Raw genomic sequence first — 9,485 nt, 5'->3', positions numbered from 1 at the left:
GAGCAGATGCTCCACCACTCCGTTTAGATATAATGAAAACAGAGTGGGGGCTAGCACACACCCCTGGCGGACCCCCCTGTCTACAGAGATGCGAGATGTTTTTTCGCCCTGCGCACCCCATCTAATTCTGGCAAAGTTTTCCTCATGGAATTTGATAATTAGTGCCAGCAAGTAAGCGGGCATACCCAAACCCTCAAGAACAGCCCACAGTTGGTTACGTGGGACTAGGTCAAAGGCAGTCCGCAAATCTATAAAGGCAAGATACAGGCTGCCCTTGCCCAGTTTCACCACTTTCCAATACAACATAAGGAAGCGGAATGTCTGCTCAATTGTGCCGGTACCAGATCTAAAGCCGGCCTGAAAGTCAGACAATACCTTCGCTCCCTCAGCCCATTGGAGAAGCCTCCCTAAAACCACCTTCCCTGCTACCTTCTGGGTGGAATCAAGCAGACTTATGGGTCGGTAGTTGGCAGGGTCATCCCTGGACCCTTTTTTAAAAATTGGGACAACTTCCGCGCCCCTCCAGGAATCCGGGAATCCACCGCCCTCCAAGGCCTCATTTAGGAGTTTGGCAATGAGTAGGCTCCACTCCTCTATGTTTAAGCGCAGCAGGTCGCCAGGAACTCCATCTGGGCCCGCTGCCTTATTGGGCACAATGGACCTAATTGCTACTTCTACTTCCTTAGCTGAAAAGGTGGAGTCAGAGTGTAAGTTGTTAACCGATGTTATGTGGCTTTCGCCCCTGCAGTGGCCCCTAGCCCCCAGAGAATTAGTGTAAAGTTTTGAAAAATGGGCCAGCCAGGCATCCCCTGTAATATTGCAAGTCAACAATGAGTCAACCGGCCTGTCCCTGCCTCTAAACAAGGCCCAGAAGGCCCTTGAATCCTTCCTGGATCCCGCATCCATTAATTCGCTCCAGAAATTAGTTTCGTGGGTTGCCCTTGCCACCTCTTGGGCTTTTCTGTATTCCTTCCTAGCAGAGGAAATCAAACCAGGGTCTTTCAGGCCTACTGCTCGGATAAGGTTGCTTTTGGCCAGACGACAGGCAGGTGAATACCATTGATCTCTACCCCTTAATACAGTTCTCCGCCTAGCCCCACCCCTTCCCTGGGGAGCTAAGAACAGGTTGCCCAGAGATGCAATAATCTCCGTGAAGGTTGTTAGGACTGCTTCATCGGAGTCCAACGTACTCAAGGTACCCTTGGCTTCCAGCATTATGGTTCTTGCTTGGGCCATTCTTGATTCATCCAAAGCAACTTTGGCCCATTTCAGCCGTCTGCCACAGTTGGATGGGACAACTTCATTGGATGATTTCCAGGTGGATCGAGGCGATGCTAGATCGCCTGCCTCCCATGGGAGAGCAAGTGATAAAACCAGGGGATTGTGATCACTGTCCGCTGTTTGTTGGACCTCCATATCAAGAAAATGCTCCCACAGATTGTGGTTCAACAATATATAGTCTATTCTAGAGGTGTGGCCCACCCTATTATAGGTGTGCGCACCCCTAGTATCTGATTTGGAACGGCCGTTTGTGGCTCTTAGGGCATGTTCCAAGCAGAGAGAGTTGATATCGATAGCCTTCTGTGACCATTTTTTAATGGGGTCGAGATCAAGCAAGGGAATACCTCTCTTGACATCATCCTCCCAAGTGTCCAAAATATCTTCACAAGCCAGTGGTTCGAAGCAGCAATTAAAATCACCAGCCAAAAGGATAAAGGAATCAATCTCGCAACCCCGAAGCTCTTCTTCAACTCCAGAAAAGAATAGAGGAGAAGAGTCCCCCCCCGACCCCCCCTGACATACAGGTTAAACAATTCCATAATCCTACCCCCCGGGCACCGAATGGTAAGTCTCAGCAGGTCTGGCAATTGGGTGTTGATATGTTTTATGGTAAGCCCCAGAGAGATACTGACCCAGACAAGAAGGCCACCAGAAGGGCGTCCTTTTTTGCCTTTTGGCTTGGAGGCCGGCACATGGTACGTCGCGAAACCAACCCTGTGCACGGGCTCCAAACACCAGGTTTCCTGTAGGAGACAGATCCCAAAAGGCTCCACAAAAGAATTCCAGTCAGGTTTATTTAGATTGCGCACAAGCTCCGCCACGTTCCAACTTAAGATCTTGAGCGAGGAACTGCCTACCGAGCTTATGCAGGGTTGGGCGGCAGTAGCTGGGTACACAGCATCGAGACCGTCAAGCCGGGGATGCTGAGAATGAGCCACAATTTCCAGCGAGTCCTGGGCTAGCAAGATCACTGCTGAGGAAGAACTAGCATTGCCATCGAGCAAGGGGGGATGCAGCAAACCCCGAACAGGGGTGGCCAAGGGCGTGACCTGGGTCAGAGGACCGATGCCCCCCGAGTCCAAGGTAGTATACAGTGGTGAAGACGCAACCTCCACCTGCGGGGTATTAGATTTAGGAAATGGAGCCAGCGCAGGGGGTGTTACAAGTCAATCCACATCTTCAAGGCTGGCAAACCTATTAAAGGTTGTGATACCAAGCCAGCCACTAGCTGAGTTGTGTTCCCTAGGGGCAAACCCCCAGCTGGGCTGCTGGGGAACCAGAGTCCAATTGCCCCCCTGAGGGTGCACCATCCGTGGTGGATAAAAGAATGACAAGGGCCTCGGGGCAATGGAAGAGCCCCCATTCTGGCTCGCCCAGGAGCAGATGTAGTTGGCCGTAAAAACATCATCAAAAGTTACGACTATGCAGTCCCCAGGGATTGATTTCATGGTTGTTCCCACCCACGGGACTCTGCGAACCATTGTGACTCTGCTCTTCCTACCATTAGGGATGGGTCTGTGGGAATTGAGCCAATGCATGACTTTATTATGGAGGGATTGCTGATGCTCATAGAGGCCATTCTGTATTTCCGGCACCCCCGTCAATACTGCCACGTAGTCGTTGGCTTCAGGTGGAAGATCGATATAACCACCTCGGAAGTTGCTCTTAAAACTAGGACCCCCCATAGAACGAGTACTAAATTTGTTTTGGGAGGTGTGAGCAGAACGAGAACTAGACCTAATGGGATTCTGTGTTCTCGCGTTAGCCGGGTTGGCACGAACATATGGTTGAGTGGTAGGGGCGCTTGCGATAATGGCCCTAGGCTGGGGAGCCGGGGTTGCAATGTTAACTCTCTTAGTCCGCGGTTTGGGAATGGGCTGAGTAGAACAAGTCACAGTGAGATTAGGCTGCAAACCTGAGATGACCGTGGGGGGGGGGATAGCTGCCTGGGCAACTCTATTGTTATCTATCAAACCCTGGTGTTCAAGGCCTCTCAGGCCAAGAGTGGCCAAAGCAATAATGCTTTTCTCCATCTCGAGGAGGTTGTTCTCTATTCGAGAGAGCCTTAGATCCAGGGGAGACAGTAGGCTTTTTAGGGTGTCCCAGACCGCTCCTATAAATTCTCTTTCCCTCCCTTCTTGGTCATTTGGGGCAGAGTCCAATCTCCTGCTAGGTGAGAAACCATCAGATGCCACAGAAGCAGTCCCCTCGTTATTAGCACACCAAGTGGTCTGTGGGGCAATGGAGGGCATCCCTGTACTACCATTAGCTGCTATGCTACCCATATCAGACAAGTTACCTCCCCTCTTTAGAATCTTTTTGTGTGGGGGGGATATGCTGGGTGAGCGTTTTCTTTTATTAGTGTTGCCGGGGATGCTATCTAACCCTCCATAGGTAGTGGAGGCAAAAGAAGAATCTGACGAGTTTAGGATAGAGGTGGAAGCAACAGAAAGACTACCCACAACCGTTAGTTGACCCTCGGGCAAAACAAGTGGACACAAAGGTGAAGGGGGAGTAGGTGAAACTGGGATATTATGGACATCAACCTTAACTTCAGTTCCCCCTCTATTATGAGCCCGAGTGGGAGTAATGGCAGATGCAATATGCCCAAGGGAAGATTTTTTATGGGTGGCAAATTCCAGAGACAATTTTCTAGCAGCTTCTAGGTCAAGAGACACTCTAGATTGTAATTTGGTAATTTCATGGTCTATGGCAATGTTCGTTCGTGTAATGAAGTCATCCATAGGTCCATTCGGAGCTGGCCCCACCTTGGCCGCCCTGTTACGGGTTACACGAGTACACATGTTAGCTAACAGTGTCGGCCAAGTTGGGCCTCGCTAAGAGCAATCCCAAATACCAACAGCAGCCCGATGGTGAAAAAAGGATGACAGAGGAGGGGCCCAGACCAGACCGCTCAGACCTCGAACGGCCTCAAACGGCCCGCTCTTTGCCCGGTCTTCGCCCGAGCTGCGTCCCGAGCTGCGGGAGGATGGATCCAATTTGTACCGGCGTTCAGGAAGGTGGGCGGGCCGCCAGGGAGAGCGGACCGGAAGTAGATGCCGGTCTAACAGGGACTCCTGGGTAATGGAGTCCCTGACGCTCGCAGCCCTGCAGCCCCCAGCCAGAGATGAAAAACGGCTTTCCCCTTGGAGTCCTGGGCTGGTGCCCCACACAAACTCCGGCGCTGCGGCACCCGCGGAGCGGGTGCGGCGAGGTCCGGTGGCGGCTGGTGCAGTGTCCGGTAAGCGCGTCCTTGCAGTGCGCTATCCGCTAGGTCAAGGAGTGTCCCACAGGAAATTAGACAGCTGGCAGTTTTAAGGGGTCCTCAGGTGGGCGGTGGGCCGGCCGCCAGGGAGAGCGGACCGGAAGTAGATGCCGGTCTAACAGGGACTCCTGGGTAATGGAGTCCCTGACGCTCGCAGCCCTGCAGCCCCCAGCCAGAGATGAAAAACGGCTTTCCCCTTGGAGTCCTGGGCTGGTGCCCCACACAAACTCCGGCGCTGCGGCACCCGCGGAGCGGGTGCGGCGAGGTCCGGTGGCGGCTGGTGCAGTGTCCGGTAAGCGCGTCCTTGCAGTGCGCTATCCGCTAGGTCAAGGAGTGTCCCACAGGAAATTAGACAGCTGGCAGTTTTAAGGGGTCCTCAGGTGGGCGGTGGGCCGGCCGCCAGGGAGAGCGGACCGGAAGTAGATGCCGGTCTAACAGGGACTCCTGGGTAATGGAGTCCCTGACGCTCGCAGCCCTGCAGCCCCCAGCCAGAGATGAAAAACGGCTTTCCCCTTGGAGTCCTGGGCTGGTGCCCCACACAAACTCCGGCGCTGCGGCACCCGCGGAGCGGGTGCGGCGAGGTCCGGTGGCGGCTGGTGCAGTGTCCGGTAAGCGCGTCCTTGCAGTGCGCTATCCGCTAGGTCAAGGAGTGTCCCACAGGAAATTAGACAGCTGGCAGTTTTAAGGGGTCCTCAGGTGGGCGGTGGGCCGGCCGCCAGGGAGAGCGGACCGGAAGTAGATGCCGGTCTAACAGGGACTCCTGGGTAATGGAGTCCCTGACGCTCGCAGCCCTGCAGCCCCCAGCCAGAGATGAAAAACGGCTTTCCCCTTGGAGTCCTGGGCTGGTGCCCCACACAAACTCCGGCGCTGCGGCACCCGCGGAGCGGGTGCGGCGAGGTCCGGTGGCGGCTGGTGCAGTGTCCGGTAAGCGCGTCCTTGCAGTGCGCTATCCGCTAGGTCAAGGAGTGTCCCCTGGACTGTCATCAGAGTACAAGGTACGAGAGTGATGGCCCGGAGGGGCCGAGAGATTGTAACTCAGAACATTTCCCATTTAAAAAAATATAATCTCACGGAGATCACCGTGTAGGACTCAGAGGCTAGTCGGAGTCAGTCCCCTGTCAACGCTCGGTTATCCCCATGGCTGAGGAAGAAGCAGAAATTACCCTATCACCGACACTGGAGATGGATCCTAATTTGTCAATGAACACCGACACTGGAGTAACTGGACACAATGAATGCCCGAAACCTCAGGAGAATCACTACCCCGAGTGTCGAGTGAAGAGGTTGGAGTTGAATCCAGTGGGCGAGGAAGCTCCCAGTATCATCTCCGACGCAACCCTGAACCGAACAAGAAGCTGAGAGACTATTTCATGTAAGACTGTTCCTTTTGGGGTTTTATATTGAGTATTTGGTGGTGGTTGTAAGATTTCATGGACTACAGTGGGAGTAAGTTTCTGTTTTTGGGAGGAATGTTGTGTCGCAGCTGTGGCGGAACAGCAGCGACCATGATGGTGCCCCCCAAGCCTATATCCCCATGAGGGTCAAGTTCGCATTGCCCAGTTGTGACCAGGTCATATGGTATGGTCCCGGTCACGTGGTACAATGTTTAATGAAGCGGCCACCGCGCACATGATGTCAAGTGTACGCGACAGCCATCGCAAGCACCAACTCTGGCTCCGTGTAAATATTAACATAGGCCTCACCTCCTTCTACCAGGGTGTGATCCGCGTAGTGCCTGGGCTTCAGGGCACTACACAACACCTGCCACATGGGTACCCTGCGAGTCATTGGAAATGGAATCGTAGCTAGGTGGGGAGAATAAATGTAGGATTGTTTATGGGCCTGCCACGGAGCACTTCATAGCGTGCCCGATGCGGCCACCATCTTGGCTACGCCCCATTTTGAAAAGCAAGTTAATATGGATATGGTACTGACTATTACAGGTGGGTGATGGTCGATTTAAGAGTGCAGATAGCCATTTGAGATGTTTTATTGGAGTGACTGTGGTTCATGATTAAGGAAAATGACCGCAGTTATAAATCTTTCCAGTTTCAGAAGAGCTGATTTTAGTTTGTATTGACAAAACAGATGATGTGCTTAAGATTGTCCAAATATTAGAGCGCACAAAAAGTGTATTATTTTTGTGGTGCCCTTGGTGATGAGGGCTGTGGTTTTGACAACATAAACATGTGTTTCAATTTTGACAATAAGGCAACCATAGTGATAATGAACATTGCCAAGAAGATACATAAGCAGGCATGGCAGTCGTTTTGTTAAAAAAAAAAAAGTGTGGGAGCTGTCTCAAGAAGGCTGGAAGGGGTGGTAACCAGCACATTTCTAATTTCAGGGAAGCTTTCTCACGGTAATGATTGCAGAAGCATATTGTGTTTTGCTGCTTTGGAGTAATGAGGTGATGGGACATAGGATGCTTAGGGTAAGCTAATCAAAGAGGTATAATAGAGCCTGCTAGGATGCCATGCAGCGGAAAAAAGAGGGCTATTGTTGAAGAGTTTGGGGCCTCTGTCATTCGGATTTGTAGGGGGGAGTATTTATACTGTATCATATGAATATTCTTCGTGGTATTCAGAGTATTGAGTGGGAGGATGAGCACTGGACATATGGGGTGGATGGTGAATGGGATGAAAAAAAATCGAAAGCGGATGAAATGAGCGTAAGAAAGCAAGTTTTGCTTAGGAGTCTTTTGTCTACCAGTTTAAAGACTTTGTTGGTTTAAGTTGGTTAACTGGTATGAAGTTGTTTAGGCACCAGAATGGGAAACCTTTGAGTTCAGACTATTTGCAGGTGCATGCAATTGTAAGATAATACATGAGAGAACAGTAATCCAATTTTCGCACTTTTACATGCATTTTTTTGGCATTCTTGCGAAATGTTCTGGAACTGCAGAACGACATGAGGTGGCATTTATATTGTCTTCTTTGAAGCTCTTGTGAAATCCTCTCCAGATGGAGAAGATACTAAATGCTTTCCTAAAATGAAACTAAAAACTGTTTTTGTAGCATGGGAACATTAGTATTGTTCATGTCAGGCTATCAATCATATCTGAAAATTTTGTCAAATCTTGAATAAAACAACCATACAGCATTAGAACACATTTTATTTTATTTGAAACCGTGCAATTGCATAATCTGTTAACCGCAGAATTTGGAAAGTAGCAGTGGTTCACCAGAGCCGGTGGAGAAAACATTACAATGTTCTCGTTCATTACCTCTGACCTGAATTGGGATTTCCTGATTGTGACATAGAAGGTTTGGTTGTAGTCAGATCATCTGACAGAGATTAGTTAGAGTTTGGCAAAGAATAATTATGTGTCTGTCACTTAGTGGAACAATAAATGACTGGATGTGCGACCATGTTATAAAATTACTATTCACCTTCTGTTTAAACTTTTGACAAAGGTCATATGTTGCTTATCAGAAGAGCAGAGAGTGGTAGACGTTTAAGCAGTTTGCTATTGTATGTAAAATGTTGGACTCTGGAGTGAGTCATATTAGTGATATGCATGATCCCAATAGCAAAGTGCCCGCTGCCTTTAGCAGTGTCTGGAATTCATGATTTTAGCTGATTCTCCCAGCTGACTTTTATGTTGCAGCGTCTGCCTGTAGGACCTCCTCGGATTACTCGTAATCCCCTTCAAACATTTGTGGCCTCTCTTTACGTTTTTAGTGCCTCAAAGGGCTATAATGGAATCAGAAGGCAACATGTTGACATTACATATAATTTTAAACAATACAGTGCACGTCCTTAATTGGATCTCACCCTTAAAGGTGTATGTCAATTACCATGTTTTTGGTTTTTTACTGATAGGGCAAAGCTCCATGGGATGGAGCATTTGACAGATTGTGTCTGGAACAAAAAACGTGGTCAGTAGTGAGTACAGAGAGCTGGGGGGGGTGTATGTGCAAATACTTATGATCTCCATCATATATTAGCTCAGCGGCTGCAAGGCTCACTATTTAAAACGTTTATAAACCAACTGGAGCAAATGAACATCAACCATATTTCATGCCCTTGCCAGACCTACCAATTTCTATATAACGGTAGAGGGGCTGATGTTATCTAAACAAAAAATGAGTATTTTGGACTCGTATGTAACTGTAGCCAAAGACAGGCTTAATTAGCTTCTTGGCAGCATAATGGTATACCCAAAATGTGAAGTCTCACCATGGCCTGTGCAGAGTATTATTCTATAGGGGTATGAACCACTACCTGGCTTGGGCTTGACTGGCCAGAGATTGGGTGCATGAAGCCTGGGACATTTTTCCCTGCAAGAATATGGATGGGGTCTCACTGGCAAGGAGTATTAGGCAAAATCTTTACCTATATAAGTTGACTCATGTCACCAAATGGTTTAATATAGCAGTTGTTAGTCTGTTCTTGCAGTGTATCTGTAAAGCGCTGAGTTATTCCTGTGCCTAGATTTGCTTTATATAAAAACATTTAATAATGAAATGAAATAAAATAATGATGTCACATATATTTAGTTTGAATGTTCGACAGCCAGTTACAATGTGCCCGGATATGTGACACACTCTGGGAATGTTCTACCTTTGGTTGCAAATTCGGCTGTGCATCGTGCCTCTACTCCTCTTCTGATGGCAATAGACAATCTTTTCCTCAGTTCTGTCTGCTTGGGTTCTGTGATATTTTCAGGTTATTGTGGGCCAAGCTAGTGACCAAAGATTTCAACTTGCAAAGGCAAAAGTATTTTCATCTTACTTTTGCAAGAAAAAGGCTTTTTGGGTTCTGGTTGTCATTCAAGAAAAACTATTTCCAGTTTCTGATATCATGGGTAAAACATCATGTCACACATGTATATTTGAAATTATAGCCTTTATATTTCTATCTTATTTGAAGATTATTCTTGCAACCTTTTTGAAATATTGTGATTTAGAAGTATATTTGAAGTTGATAAATTTGC

The sequence above is a fragment of the Lissotriton helveticus genome, chromosome 3_1 (genome assembly GCF_964261635.1).
Source record: "Lissotriton helveticus chromosome 3_1, aLisHel1.1, whole genome shotgun sequence".
NCBI classification, from domain to species: domain Eukaryota; kingdom Metazoa; phylum Chordata; class Amphibia; order Caudata; family Salamandridae; genus Lissotriton; species Lissotriton helveticus.
This window is presented reverse-complemented; position numbering follows the sequence as displayed.